Below are 15455 nucleotides of genomic sequence, written 5' to 3' on the forward strand. Positions count from 1 at the left end.
ATTTAAAAAAAAAAAAAATCGGCTCAGTTTTCAGGTGTAGAAAACGGAACCAATTTTTAAATACCTATTCAAAATTGTCTGGCACTGCAAATCTGGCTGGCTAGCGAGTCCACCTCGTGGTTAGCGCGTATGCCTCCCATACCGTAGCCACGGGGAAGAGGTTTCAATTCCCGGCAAAATCGATGTCGTTAAATATGTATTCAATAGACAGTTTTTCACTGCAGTACTTCTGTATCTGCCCGGATACAAAAATACGGCGGAGTATATTTTTTGCGTTTTAACAAATTTAATGTAGAACAGGTCCTTTATTCAGACCAGTCTTTTGAGAAGTGGACGATAACGACCTTTGTAGGCGCTGAAGGTCTTCAGGGGAGCGGTAGAAGGCCCAGAGAAAATTATGAGGCATAAGACGGTCTAGGGGGGCGATGGCTGATTTTATTAAAAGGTGTTGATATTTTACAATAAATTTCGTTTTTATTCCTATCCTGTTTTATTAATCACGGCTTTTTTAGCTCGTAGGCCGTGTTTGTAGCAATCAAGTTCTAACAACTTTTTGTTAAAATTAATGATATTAACAAACTCTTTAAAGTGCATCAGCATCCTTTGTATTAGATATTTAAAATGCTTTGTAAAAATAATTTTACTAAAAATACTTCTAAATATGATAAGTATGCGTTTAAGTTGCTTTTATTAAAAAGGCTCCTTTAAAATGTAAGTTTGAACGCAGAAAAAGGATATGACACGTTTAAAAATAATAATTGCAAACGTTGTTTTTTAAATTCGCAACATGTGGTAGGTTTCAAAATATTGGGAGCTCCAGAAAAAAAATTATTCTCTAAGTGGACGGTGGGCCAAATTAGTTTGAGAACCCATGATGGAGGCAGATCTCAACAGACACAAAAAATGTTAGGGAAGGAAGTATAAAAGTGACCCTACACGCTTGCCAAGCGTCGACCATCGCAAGCGTGAGGATCGGGCGTTTGGCTTGGCTTGGGGACGCTCGCGAGCAACTTGCCCCGGTTTGCGACGACGGTGTCGGTATTTTGTGCACAGATCAAAGGAAACCGAATATTATATTAGCCCCATAATATGGTGACCGATATTTGTGTGATTCTCGTCATTGAGAGAATGTGCAGAATGATCTGTCAATTTTATACATTGTCAAAGAAGCCTAACGTCTTTGGGTATGAACTGAACAAATATTTTGGGCCGTCCTTTCCCATCAATGAAAAATAGTGTTGCATTTCTAACCCTCGGTATTAAAATTGTCAAACGTAGTACCTACAGCCAATCCTTTCGCTGAGACTTGATTAAATTGATGTAATTAATCACCTTTGCATGCTACGTGCATGATTATGGAATTTTTTTTTTGGGGACTTGTATGAAGGGCGTCAGAGTTAAGTAATTTAAAAAATAATTATGATACTTTTCTTTTTTATTGTGTATGCAGAAAATTAGTAGAATTCCATATTAAATTTGGTAACGATCCAAAATAAAACAAGTTTTTTGGATTTTAATTCTTCTTTATTTTTAAAAATATAAAGCAGCGTAGATTGTGATGCGTTTCGTCTTATAAGGACATTTTACGACAAATATTTCAGTTAGTTTGAAATTGTCCGTCTGGGTTAAGGTCTGGTACCTTTCAGGTAATTCAAATATGTGATTGCGCAGCAGGATTCTACGTTGTGAAACGTAAATATTTTGATATTTAATATAAGGTGTCCACGGATGTTGCATTGTGATTGCGAATACGATAGACAACCATGGTGAGAAATTGTTATCACGTCGCTTATTAGCACGTCGATAGTTATTTGTGATTGAGCTTCTGGAAACCAGAGTTAGTCTTATGATGACTGTTCGCCCTCTTCTAGTATATGCCTCCGTGGTCTGGTCTCCATTCTATGTGATCGTATAAATCACACTGAATCAGTTCAACATCGCTTGCTTTGAAAAGTAGCGTGGATGTTTGGATTAGAGAGAAGTAACTATTCATTTACTGATGTTAAATATTTCTAGTCTACAAAAACGTAGAACTAATATTGACTATTTATATATGTTCGGCATACTGAATGGTATAATCGATGTTCCATCATTACTGAGACAGGTAAAATTCTATATTCCGACTCGTAGGTTGAGAAACAAAAAAGTACTGTTCATCCATCAGCATAGAACAAACTATAACCTTAATTCTTCAATGACCCGTCTTTGTCGTATTGTAAACTCAAGACAAGATCTGGCCTTTTTTTTTAAAGTTTACAACGATTTTAACGAGCACTAAATAAATAGTCCAGATCTTGTCTTGATTCCTTACATTTGTCAATGCTTCTTTTATCTTTTTTAATGTGTTTAACTGTTCTTATATTGTAATATTCATCCCAACAAATTGTATAAATGGACAATGTCAGCAAATAGATAAATAAATAACCTAAGAACAGAATTTCATTATTTCTCAGAAATTTTCCTTTCTGTTGAATTGAAAATTTTCAAGAAAGTTACTCGTTTATTGACAAAAAGCAATGAGCGAAAACTTTTCGGGTATGTGGAGGGAGTACTTAAAATATTAAATGAATATAATATAAACTGTAGGATTGATAAATAAACGCTCAGCATTAACTGTCGCATTTGCAAGCGAGTGGACACTGACGTTTGGCTTGCGTACGCTTGCCAAGCTTTTCACCAAGCGACTTGTTGCATTTACACGACGTGTCGTTGGTTATACATTTACACACCGATCGATATTCTGATTTTGTTTATACTACGACGGTATTTAATAAAGCTTGTACAATACATTAATAATACTTTAAAAGAGATCACTGATAAAACAATTTCTTTTTGTTTTGTATTTTCATACTTTGTGTTTATTCTTAGCAAAGAAATTATTGCAAAATTGCAAAATCGTTCCATGCTATATGAAAGGAATATCAACAGAACACGCAACTGTGAGCAAATATTTATCTCTAGAAACCAAGAATAATATTTAGTTGTTTGTTCAAAGAACTAGGTATAAAAATATATGGCAATATTTATCAACAGTAGCTTGTCGCTGTCATAAATTTATAACTTTATGTTTACTACGAGAATACAGTTCCCCAACATTTTGGAGCGCGAAGAAATATTATATACGTACCGAGCAACTACTTACCTTAGGCAACACTTTCCTGAATGTCTGAACCATCTTCCTGAATGCAGGACAATGCAAATAAAATATCGAGAAAAAAATTTTAAAATAAAATATCGAAAAAAGCAAATGCTCTGCAGAAGTAAGACACCATTTGTTTTTTTTAATATTTTATTTTCAAAAATTTTCTTTGTTCTAATTTTTTTTTAATATGCTCATATGCCTTCTTGCCCATAATGATCATCGTGGTTTCGGATGTGACAGGGTTCAAAGAACATCCTGTATTTATTGAGTTTTTTTTAAGTTAAGGAAACACCAACACAAACAAAATAAGATTGTGGTGTCGATTGCTTACATTACTTACATTTAATGCTTTTTTTTTCAATTGCATCTTCCAAATATTTATTTACAGTATGGAAACGTTTATTTACTAGAAACACTTTTAACACTCCTGCAATTGTTTTTATACAATTTATTTCTTAAATTTTTTTGGGAAGCCTATTATAATTTTTTACTGCCATGCATATGGGCCCTCTTAGTATAAGTTATTTTATTTTATTTGGGTAATTAACAGTTTTACATACATATTTATAGTAAATAAACAGATATAGTGTATAAAATCAGAATTAATAACAGATTTCCACAAAGTATACAAATTTAGTAAAGCAAATATATTACATATTAAATAAATACATATAATATTATTGTTATCAAAAACATTTTTCACTTTGTGGTATGACATTTTACACTTATTTGTTAATAAATTTATTTTTATAATTATTAACAAGTAAGTGTAAATACATATAAGTTTATACATATAAAAATGTTATTTTTATGTAATCGTAAATATTTTTCATGAATGAAAGAATTTTTTTTTTTTAAGAACAGTAAGTTATTGTAAATTGGGCGGGATTAGGACAAGGATACTTGAAGAGAGGATAAGGAGGGGAAGAGAGATGTACATATTTATTATTATAATGTCTACTAAGTTACATAATGCATTTTTAGTGTAAATTTTAAATGTGACAGAGTGATGTTTGTGTAATCTATATCTTTAAATTTTGTATTGTACACTGCAAAAGTCCTACGAAAAAAAGCATTTTTAACATACGATGTTTTACTTATTGGTACATGAAACAGGTGGTTCCGTCTACAAATCCTGGCTGGCACATGTATTGTTATTGAACTAAGTAGTTCTGTACAGTCAACTATTCCTGTCATAATTTTGTGAAGCAGTGGTTGGTCCGCCCTTACTCTGCGGTATTGTAGAGAAGTGATTCCATGGTAGGTGGCGGCAGTGAGAGTTGATACATAAGAAATACCAGTTTTGTATTTTAGGTACTTAATAAATTTGTACTTACTTTATATATTAATTATGTATTCATTAAAGAGGGAGTGGGGAGCGTGAACAAAAGCACGTTCTGAGAATTCGACCATACTGATTATAAATCAGTTAGAGTACTGTGTTCGCCCCAACTAAAGTTTAATTTTGTTTTCTTGTTTTGTTTGTAAATTGTTTGGCCTAAGAAATATTCATTTTCTAATCAATCGATGATACGCACCACTAATCAAAATCTTGAAATCTGCTTCTTAGAGCGTAACATTACGAGAATAGTTAGCACTAAAGACACTGTTCTTTCTTATTTTATTTTAGGTAAAATAAGGATCCATGTAAAAAATATGGTTACTGGATTTAGGTAGAGAAAAATCGGAAAACTTACTCAAAATTATTCTAAAACAATAAATGGTATATTTAAATATTGTATGACTCTGTCATAAATTAGTTAGTAGGTAGTCATGTGATTGTTTATTTTTGCATAAAAATGTCTGCTAAGGCATAAATAGGATGTACCTAGTTAGGCAGACTAGACATAATGCAGAGAAATCTATTATCTACGTGTGTTTGTAGTAGATAAAGACATTGTAATTTTTTGTTAATAAACCGTGATTGTTATTTATTTATTTATTCATTCATTCAAAATTACTCTAGTTTAAATATTAATGAACTTATTATTAAGGCTTTTTAGGCTATGCCCGTGTCAAGCCATAATAATTAACAATAAAAATACATAGTAAAATTAATTAGATTATATTATAATGACATGTGATGCTATAGAATAAAAATCTAGAAAAAAAAGGTATAAGCAATAAATAATAAAATTCAAGGAATACAATGCAAAAAAGATAATCAGAAATAATTTTTAAAATAAAAATGATACAAATTAAGATTCACACATAATCCAATATACTAAATAATGGTATCATTAAAATCAACAAAATAATAGTAAAATACAGTAGTATTAAAAAAAAAAACAAAATAAGTGTATCATTGAAACCAACAGAAAAAGAATGTATATATAATAACATAAATGAAATGATAATTGAGATATGTTTTCTAGAATACTATTGTAATAAATAGAAGAAATAGGAGTAATAAATAATATGCCAAATAATAGTACGTACTAAGTTTTTTTATTGAACAAAAGTGAAAATTTCTACCGTTATCCATAACCCGATGATTAATAAAATATTCCTTGCATAAAATACAAGATGTTAAATATTAGGTCAAACCTTTAAGGAGCGCCAGTCCAGAAACAATGAAATGAATTAAACTTTTCATTAAACCCTTTTTAATACATTTTCTTAATTTCCACGAAAATACAATTATTTCGTATAAAACTTTGTTTAACGTAACATTATGAATGCACCTCACCTTTATTCTGATAAATTATATGCATTTAATGGTGAAATAAACAATATAATTTTATTTTATTTTTGAAAAGTCAAAATTGCGTTTTTAAAATTATTACACAAATTTGTTTTTTTTTTGTAAGACTCACCACGCCAATTTATATGGCTTTTCGGCAAAGATCCTTTACGTTAAAACATGATCACACCATTTGTATAATAACTACCTACTCAACTATAAAGAGCGAGAAATTGAAAACAAAAACAAGTACACGATATCGCAATTATAAGATAGAAATGCGGACATAATAGGCATATGGCCTTTTTTATAAACGTGATTTCTTTATATACAAGGTGTTCTTTAAACCCTGTCACAACTGAAACCACGATGATCAGTATGGGCAAGAAGACATATTAGCATATTTCAATCAATATTTAGAACGCAGAATTTTTTTTAAAATAAAATTTTCAAAAAAACAAATGGTTGCTTACTTCTACATGGGAGAAGCGAGGGGGCGTGGCCACGTGGTTGACGGTGTATCAGACTCCGCCCTCCCCTCTCCTCGCTTCTCCCTTGCAAAAGTAAGCAACCATTTTTTTTTTAAATATTTTTTTTGTAAATTTTATTCGTTCTAAAAATTTATTTTGATGTGCCAATATGTCTTCTTGGTCATACTAACCATCGTGGTTTCGGATGTGACAGGGTTTAAAGAACAACCTGTATATATAGATGTATATCCGTCGGCCTCGTGGTGTACTAGTCAGCGCATTTGCCTACCAGGGAAGAGGTCTCGGGTTCGATTCCCGACACACAAAAAAAAAATATTTTGAAAATAAAAGTATACATAAAAATAGCATATCTGAGAATACTGATGTTTTTTGCTTTTAAATAAAGTGTACTTCACATTTTTATTTCATCTTGAAAACGCAAAAAGTGCTCCCGTGTTCTCTAAAGTACAGAAATTATGTACAAGAATTTAATGTTATGACAAAAAGTAAGAATTAAGATGTTCAATCGCCAATCGTATTTCTTGGCACGTAACCAATAATCCGTACCACGCTGCCAAAAACGGGAACATTAAAAATTTTTGCTTCATGATATAATTTTCTATGATAACGCAATACTGGTATCAACAAGAAAACGGTTCATAACATAACGTACTCGTGTTGCAAAAAAATATCAGAATTTTTGAAATATCATATTTACCTAATGCCAACATATAATATCGTGACCGTAAAGGTACGAGGGAACAAAGCTAAGATATGGAGGCATTTTCTGACAAAAAGCGTGGCATTTATCGTTCATGAATACCACTGTGCGAGAACGGACGCAGCGGCCTTATATAACTGGAGTGTTGACGGTGCGGCGGCGGACCTGGGCCTCAATTATGATGCCATGATAAGGACGTCATACCTTCACCATGACGGTATAGTTGAAGATAAATTCTTTCGAGTGATTACGAAGATACACTACTGACAACCGTAAGTTTTGGGTGGGTAGGTACATCGATATGAAACAAGGGAAGTATACATATCTACGTACTAAAATGACATAGCTCCAGTTTGACGTCATAGTTGAATATAAAATTCTCCCGACCGATTACGAAGATACACTACCGATCTTCCCACCATCAAGTTTTGATGTAAGTACATCGGTTTGTATCGACGGGTCTAGAGCCCCGCGATTCGTTTATCTACGCGTTAAAACTTACGAAAAAAATTCCAACTAGCAATTTTTCCTTTAATTAGGATTTATTTAAATAATTAATCGTTATGAGGTTGGCACTTTTTTAAGCCTATTAAAAATATGAGAGAGGAATAAGTAAATTTTGATGTCGAATGAATTCCGACATAACGGTTAGTTTAGAAAGCGAGCGGCTAGATGAATTGGCTAGACTGGCTAGATGCTGCTCTATTAACACACAATATTAACATACAGTAAAAATTAAATTGAGTTATTAGATTTTTATAAGGAAAAAAAATGATCATGTACAATCTATTAAATCCCAGTTAGTGAAAGATACTTCACTTTTATATAAAGAACAAGAATTCTCCACTTTTCCTTAATGTAATGAAGAATGTATACATTATGTGCTTCTGGAGTTTATTTTTTCTGCGCAAATATACTAATACCCGTATGCAGAGACAAAATTTAAGGTGAGGAAAGTACATTCTAATTTCAAATGCAGAGAATAACCCAAAGGTGAAGACAATAGAATGTACTCTCCTCACCTTAAGGTTTGTCTCTGCATACGGGTATAAGACTTCTTGATCACAAAGAACTACTTCGGGCAGATTTAGTCGTCCGGCAATGAGCAGATCTCTTCGTTCTAGTAACGAGAGAACCCTTTTAATACCCTGTCATCGCTCTAATTTTCTTGCCTCCTCTTTCACAGTAGTAGCCGCTCGATTGTGGAATAATCTACCCACTCATGTTAGAGACGCCCCTTCTTTATTTACATTTAAGTCAAGATTGAAATGTCACTATCTAAATATTTAAATTGTTGCTTTATCCTTCTTCTTTCCTTCCCATCCCCTCTCCTCTCTTCATAGTATAGTGTTATTTTTTTGATATTTTTTATTTTGTTGATATTTGTTTTTAATTTTTGTATAAAATTGTAAGATTCAATATGTCCAATGTATTTGTAATTTTCTCAAACTGAACGGTTTGAGTAAGTAGGAAGAAATTGCCTTAAGGCAATATGCTCGCCCTTATATGTATATATATATTATATGTATATAAAGTGTTAAATAAATAAATAAACTTTTCTTTGTATGTGAGACCGCCAAGAAGACTTATATTCTCAGATTCAGTAAGCGGAATGTGGCGGACAAGAAAGCAAGCACTATCTACGTACCGAATATCAACTCGAAAAGATTTTGGATACGTTTCCCAATTAATTTATATATGGAACTCTGTAATAACTGTACTAGTTATAAATACTCAATCAAAGCTCCTTATTTTTTTGTATTTATGTATTATTATCGGAATCGTGCATTCGTTGATAAAGTACAAGGCATAAAAGAACAACTTTAAAAAAATAAGACAAATTTCAGATTTCGCATATACAGAACGTTCACCGGAAGGATTACTACCAGAATTAAATGCTTTAGGCTTGATTAACACGTGGTTCTTACAAGACCGTGTAACTTCACATACAGCTAATGTTTTTTTTATATATGAAAGAGTTGCATTTACTATTTACCTTGCTTATAAATGTACATGGGGTTCGAACTGTCAGTAGGGTCGCAGTGAGTCACATCTTGCTGTAGGATATGATTCTATACAATACTGCAAACGCCCAGTTGCATTCTACCGGCAACACTACTGACTAGTCCAACTTGTTAACGTCCACGTCGCGAACCCTGAGCAATGGGATCACACTCATAACGGTGTGATCACAGCAGATAACGAGAGGATGAAAGGCAAGTTTTTGGCGCCTCAAAACCAAAACCATCCAGCTTAGGGAAGGTAACCCTGACAGAAAATCCACCAGAGAAGGCAACGGGAAACCACTCTGGTCATCTTTTCCGAAGAATCACTATGGCGAGTACATCAATAAGCAGTCGTCTTGACTTCGAAACGTAAAATTAGCGCAGGACAGATACATATGCTTTCGCTGTAGTGATCGCCAACGTCGGGGGGACCCAGCAAGGCACTAGAAGAAGAAGAAGAAGATCAATGTACAAAGTTTATAATTCATAAAAGTGGATTTTTCTGCTTTTAATATGTTTCTTTTTTATCTTTAAGTGTTGAGATCAGGAGGGATAATCTTTAGTAGACAACGGAATTACTGAGAGATTTGCTCCAACAACAGATTATGTCAAGAAATGGTGATGTCGATTGGCTTCCACGGTCGCCGTCATTAACAGCTCCGAACTTATTTTGTGGGGATATTTAAAAAACTAGATTTATGTTAACAAACCAGTAACACTTGAGCAAATTAACAAAACATTCGTGACTATATCAATGAAAAACCCGTTGAAATTTGTGAAGATGTGATGAAAAATATTTTAAAAAGAACCTGCATATGTCAGACTAACAGAAACTGACATTTAGTTGACATCGTCTTTCGTACTTAATGGGGAATTCCCGCCCAACCCGGAAATAAATTTTAAAGATGTTTTCGTGGACACGTGAATATTTAAAAATTTTGGAGTAGGATGAAATATCTCAAAAACGCACGCAAAAACAAATAAAAAATGTTAAAAATAGTATTTATTTTAAAATCGTAAAAAATGACGTCCTCTGTATCTACGTGTAGTATTTCCGGTTTCCGCTTTAAAGCCCCCGCACCTTGTAAAGAACGTTATGACCATAAAAAAAGGGTATAATTTGACATTTCAACCAGAGATTGGGTCAACTTTCTAGGTTTTTCTAAATCGAAACGTTCGTAAAAACAACCATAACATAGAAATGAGCAAATTACGACCAACTTAATGAAGTAATCAAAGCAATATTCCATAGATTCTTGTCAGTTTTGTTATTGGCTGGAAAAATACAACTTACCGCGGTCAGTAAAGTAAGAACGCCAACCGTTTCATGACGTCACTACTGAAAAGTGACACACTGATTACAGTCATTTGGCGCGGTATTTGATAAATGTAACTTTAAAAAATCATATCTTTGTAAATAACGCACAAAAACTATATATATATATATATATTTTTTTTGCTTAGTTAAATAGTACGGTAATAGAAAAAAAAAAGAAAACAGTGGAATTCCTCATTCCTAACATTCAATAAACCATTAATCAGCATCAAACCATTTCGTTTTCATTTTCCATAAAGTTGTACAAAAATAAAGAACTAACCCTTACCGACGAACACCCTGTTTATCGTCGGTGATACTGCGATACCGCGTATCTACCACTTGATTTTTTGGCAGGGGAACTTAAAAGCGTTCTGTTAATATATTACTATTAATTTTCAACCAAAAACACAATTCGTATATCAGAAAAAACTATGATGATTTAGAGTAATAGTAGCAACGATTTAAAACTAACGGCTTTTAGTCCCTGGAACGAATTGATTGTAGTAAAATATTTTCGTAGTAAAAAGCAGGTTACGCGGTATTCCAATATCACCGGTGATACGTTTAATAATGATGGATACAGAAGAAGAGAAAAAAAAAACAAAATAAAATAACACTTACTAAAAAATACAATCAAACGAATGAAACGGAGGTGACATCATATTGTGAAATAAAAAAAATTATGTCTCCCGACAGTACTTTTTTTCCGCTCTGTCTCCTTGAATTTTTTTTTATTTTTTTATATAAATTTATTGCAAAAAATTAGTACATATACTTAATAACAGGGAATCTATATAAAACTAATTAATGTAAAATGAAAACGGAGTATTTTCTGTTTATGATAGCCTCCTTCTAACATGGCTCAGCCTGTTCTAAGATGGAGATTGATAGTATCCATCTAACGTGGCTCAGCCTTTGTTATATGTTTATTTTTTGTTTTGTTTCGTTGCATTTATGAGCACCCACTATTTCACTTTTTTTTTTTTAAGTTTCAAATACATTTAAGTACATGTTTATTATTCAATTAAATTGTTTTATTTTCTCTGTTTTTCTACTTTTAAAAAATATTTTAAACCATTTTACTTGTTTTTTTATTGAGTTTTTTTTCTTTCCTCAACTTTTAGTTTTTTCAAAGCACAAAAAAAAATATTATTTTATATGTTTACAATATTATGTCTGAACTTTTTTATTTGAATCTTAACTAAAACGAATGTCTGAGCACCCGAGGCAAACTATTATTAATAGTTTATCAGACAAATATGTTTTAATACGTTATGTTTTTATTTTTACAATATGTTAATATTGTAATAACATGCGGATTTTATTGAATAAAGACTCTATAAATGTTAAAATGTTTGAAAATTAATATTCTAAAATAACTCATTACAAATAACAAGCGAGTCGTGTTATTTTTGTTGGAAAAATATAAATGTTTGGTATAAAGAATATTTTTGGTGAACCTCAGTACAAAATATAAATAAACATTATTGGTTTCAACAGTTCATGAAGTAAAGAAGTTTGGTCGAAAACTCATTTAATAGAAAAAAATCAAGTGTAAGCTGTACCGCCATTTAAAATGTTAATAATCCTTAGTTTCAATAGTACATCAAGAAAAGAAAATAATTGGGTAATTTTTATGGAAAAATATACACTTAAAAAAATATGTGTTGGCTGTACCGTTAGACACAACGTAAATAATCCTTAGTTTATACAGTTAATCAAACAAATTAAATAATTGGGCAAATTTGATGGAAAAATATACGATAAAGAAATATTTATGATGCACTGGCTGTTTCACTTTACACAATGGTAGAAATATTTTGTTTCGTCAGTTTATTAAGTAAATAAAATAATTGAGTATTTTTATTTAAAAAACAGACGATAGAAAAATTAAATGCATTGGCTGTACCGCCATACAAAGTATTCACAATAATTGGTTTTGAGAATTTATTAAGGACTGTATAATTTAATTAACTTTGGTGGAGAGAGTAACTATATTTTTTTTTTTTATCTTTTGCTATAAAAAGGAATAATAATCATTATTAGTATTATAACATGTAATTCATTTCAGAATAAATTCGGAAATTTTCGCTGATAAATAAATTGATAGAAAAATATGTGTATTCTGCATCGTAAAACATAATAATTTTACAAATATCCTAGCGCAATTGATTGTTTCAATGAAAAAAAAAAGGATTATTAAAATAATCATAATTTGAGTAGGAGTATGGGATATTCCTGGCCTGTTGTGGTGCAAAAACTTTTTTAAAAAATAAAAAAATTATTAATAAATTTCATAAAAGGTACATGTTTTTCTTAAATTCTATTCAGATCTACTTTTATACATCTAGTAAAAGTTATCACTGTAACTCTCCAAAAAAAGAGACTAACTCTCGTGCTTGGAGAGTGACTGACACCGTTGTAGTTGTTTATTTATAAGAGTATATGTAATTTTAAATATACGGGTTCGTGAAAAAAAAAAACATAAAACAATTATACATTCAAAAAATAAAAAAATATTTATTCAGCCTCTTGTACTTGGTGTCAGCGTTGCCAACCTCAGTCAAGCCGAAGTCGATTGTTCACCGGTTTTAAATTTGCTAGATTCAAGGAATTGTGACAATAACAGTTTATATTTTGAAACATATTTTTGTGATGGTGATTTTGTGATTTGAACTAAAAATAAAACAGAGTGCTGAAGACTTAACACAACAAGAAATTAATACACAAAGTGAAGTAATTATAATATCTTTTGTATCCTGCTCGTCAGTAATGGAGATCGGCAGTGACATCTTACTTTTTCTTTTAAAAATACTGCAATTACCGATCCAATAGTATTTGTAATTTTTGTTTTTCGCAGTTTCCCTACATTTTTTGTGTAATAGTTTATTTATTGGTGTGATGTGATCATTGAAAAAAACAGTTTTTCTTTTCCAGGAATGTCGATGTTTTTGTGGTGAGTCCTTAGTTTAATTTAATTTTACCTTGAAGTTTTTCCGTAACATTTCTACGAGTGTATTTAACAATCATATTTTTAGGGCCAGTAAAAAGGTTCATTGGTTCAATCCGATGATCGTTGATCGATGTCCTTATGTAGAATTTCAATGCTGACCGGTTTACCTATTTTGAATGTACTGCCGTCATAAGAAAGAAAGACGCATCTAAGATTTTTTTTCGCAAATGAGTTAAACACATATTCGAAATTAGAAAAAAAAATCATCTAATAAAAATATATCTATCTTCCAAAAATAACTATAACCCTATTATTTTCAATAATAAATAGACTAAACTGCAAAAGTCTTGAAAATTACTAAATTTAAAAGGCTGTTCTGACTTATATAATTATTATAGACTGATTAAAATACTTTTTTTTCTTCTATTCCGTTTTTGAAAACATCTGAAATGAATGTACCTACTCGTTTTAAATAAAATTTAAGATCTGCTGGTAATTTCGAAGTCAATTGATTATTAGGTCGGCGTTACTAGTTAGAAAAACAGTAAATGGCCAGTAACGTCTATTTTATTTAGTTGAGTAGAATCAATTGGCATATTAACACTAAAAAAAGACGTTTACTTAATTACTAAATAAAAAGGGCTTTTCTAGCAAGAAACGCCTTTTCATTGAAGTATAACATAGTTTCTTGTATTTTTTTTACTAAAAAGAAGATGAAAATATTAATTTTCAAATATAAAACGTAAAATTTATTAAAATTATTATATACATTCCGTTAGAGCAAACCATAATACATACTGTCGCATAGTAATATACTTAATTTTTGTAGTATTTTTCACACAGTGAATTTTTCAATCTCATAGCTACAGAATATTTATTTTCTCCGTTTTTTGTTTTATGTTGAAACGTCCTTCCTTCTTATTTTATTTTATTTATTTGGATAACCAACAGCTATAATTATCTTATCTTTATATAACAAAACAAATAACAAATAAGCTAATTACAGGTTTTAACAAGTAGCATCACAGTAAGTTAAAAAAGATTCTCGAACATAAAAGGAATATTAATTTAATGTAAATTCAAAAGAAAAGAAAAAATACTACGAATTATTTCCAAAGCAAACGCCGTACGTCATTAAGATTATTTGCAAATAAATCTATGTTAAATGATTTATTTATTACATTAAAATTATTAAAAGTTCGCCATAAATATTCAAGAAATTTAATTAATTTAATTTAAATTTCCTTTTATCTATATATTTAATCTCAGGTGATCGTGGTATTTTGTTTGAGTAGATTTTTATTAATACGTGGTGTTCAAGCGAGTGAACAAATGCTAATGTTAACTGACAAAATGTTAAATCTTGCCGTATATTTTATAGCGGCAAACTCAATGGTTTTCGGAGAAATTGATTATTTAAGGCGTCTGGTTGTGCCGACGTCGCGGCGCCAAATTTACTCTCAGGAAAATAACAGGGTAGACTTCACTTGTATATCGTTATTTCATTTCATTTAATTTTAACAAGACATTTACAATATTATCAAGGTAAACAAGACGAACCTCTTCCGTGCTGTGAATTCTGGTTTCGCACACGATCGTTCCGTATTCGATTCCTAATGAACTCGCAATAATTAAGATGGTATTTTTAACTCTGATGTTCTGTTTTTATATAGAATTTTTAATGATTTTTTTCCAGTAATTATCAAGGGTATATTATGCTCATTTAATTTTTCTGGATAGATTTTTTTTGTGTATGATTTATTCTGTTTTATTAATTTATTTTTATTTATTCATTTAAAGAAAACAACAGTCATTATAACAAAAAAAATATTAACAAAGAAACCAACATTATAGGCCAATTATAGTTTTCTATACATTACTAAATACGATGTCAAAAAAAAAAGAAAAAAAACCCACCTTTAAAAAGCCAATCCGCATCATTCCACACATAAAGAAAAACAATAATAATGAAATATTAAACAAATGAAAGAGAAGGTTTTTTGTTTACTCGGACTTAACCCAGATCAGCCTTCCCTCATTTCTTCTTTCAAAGAAGAGAAAATAATTAAAATATTAAAGTGTACAAAAAAAATCATATTAGGTAGGTACAGTTAGATTAAATTATAATAATTATTTTCAATTGGGGTTCTAGCATTTTCTTT

Source organism: Micrasema longulum, unplaced genomic scaffold, assembly GCF_059751315.1.
Source record: "Micrasema longulum isolate JH-2025_06_02 unplaced genomic scaffold, ASM5975131v1 h1tg000261l, whole genome shotgun sequence".
Classification (NCBI taxonomy): Eukaryota; Metazoa; Arthropoda; class Insecta; order Trichoptera; family Brachycentridae; genus Micrasema; species Micrasema longulum.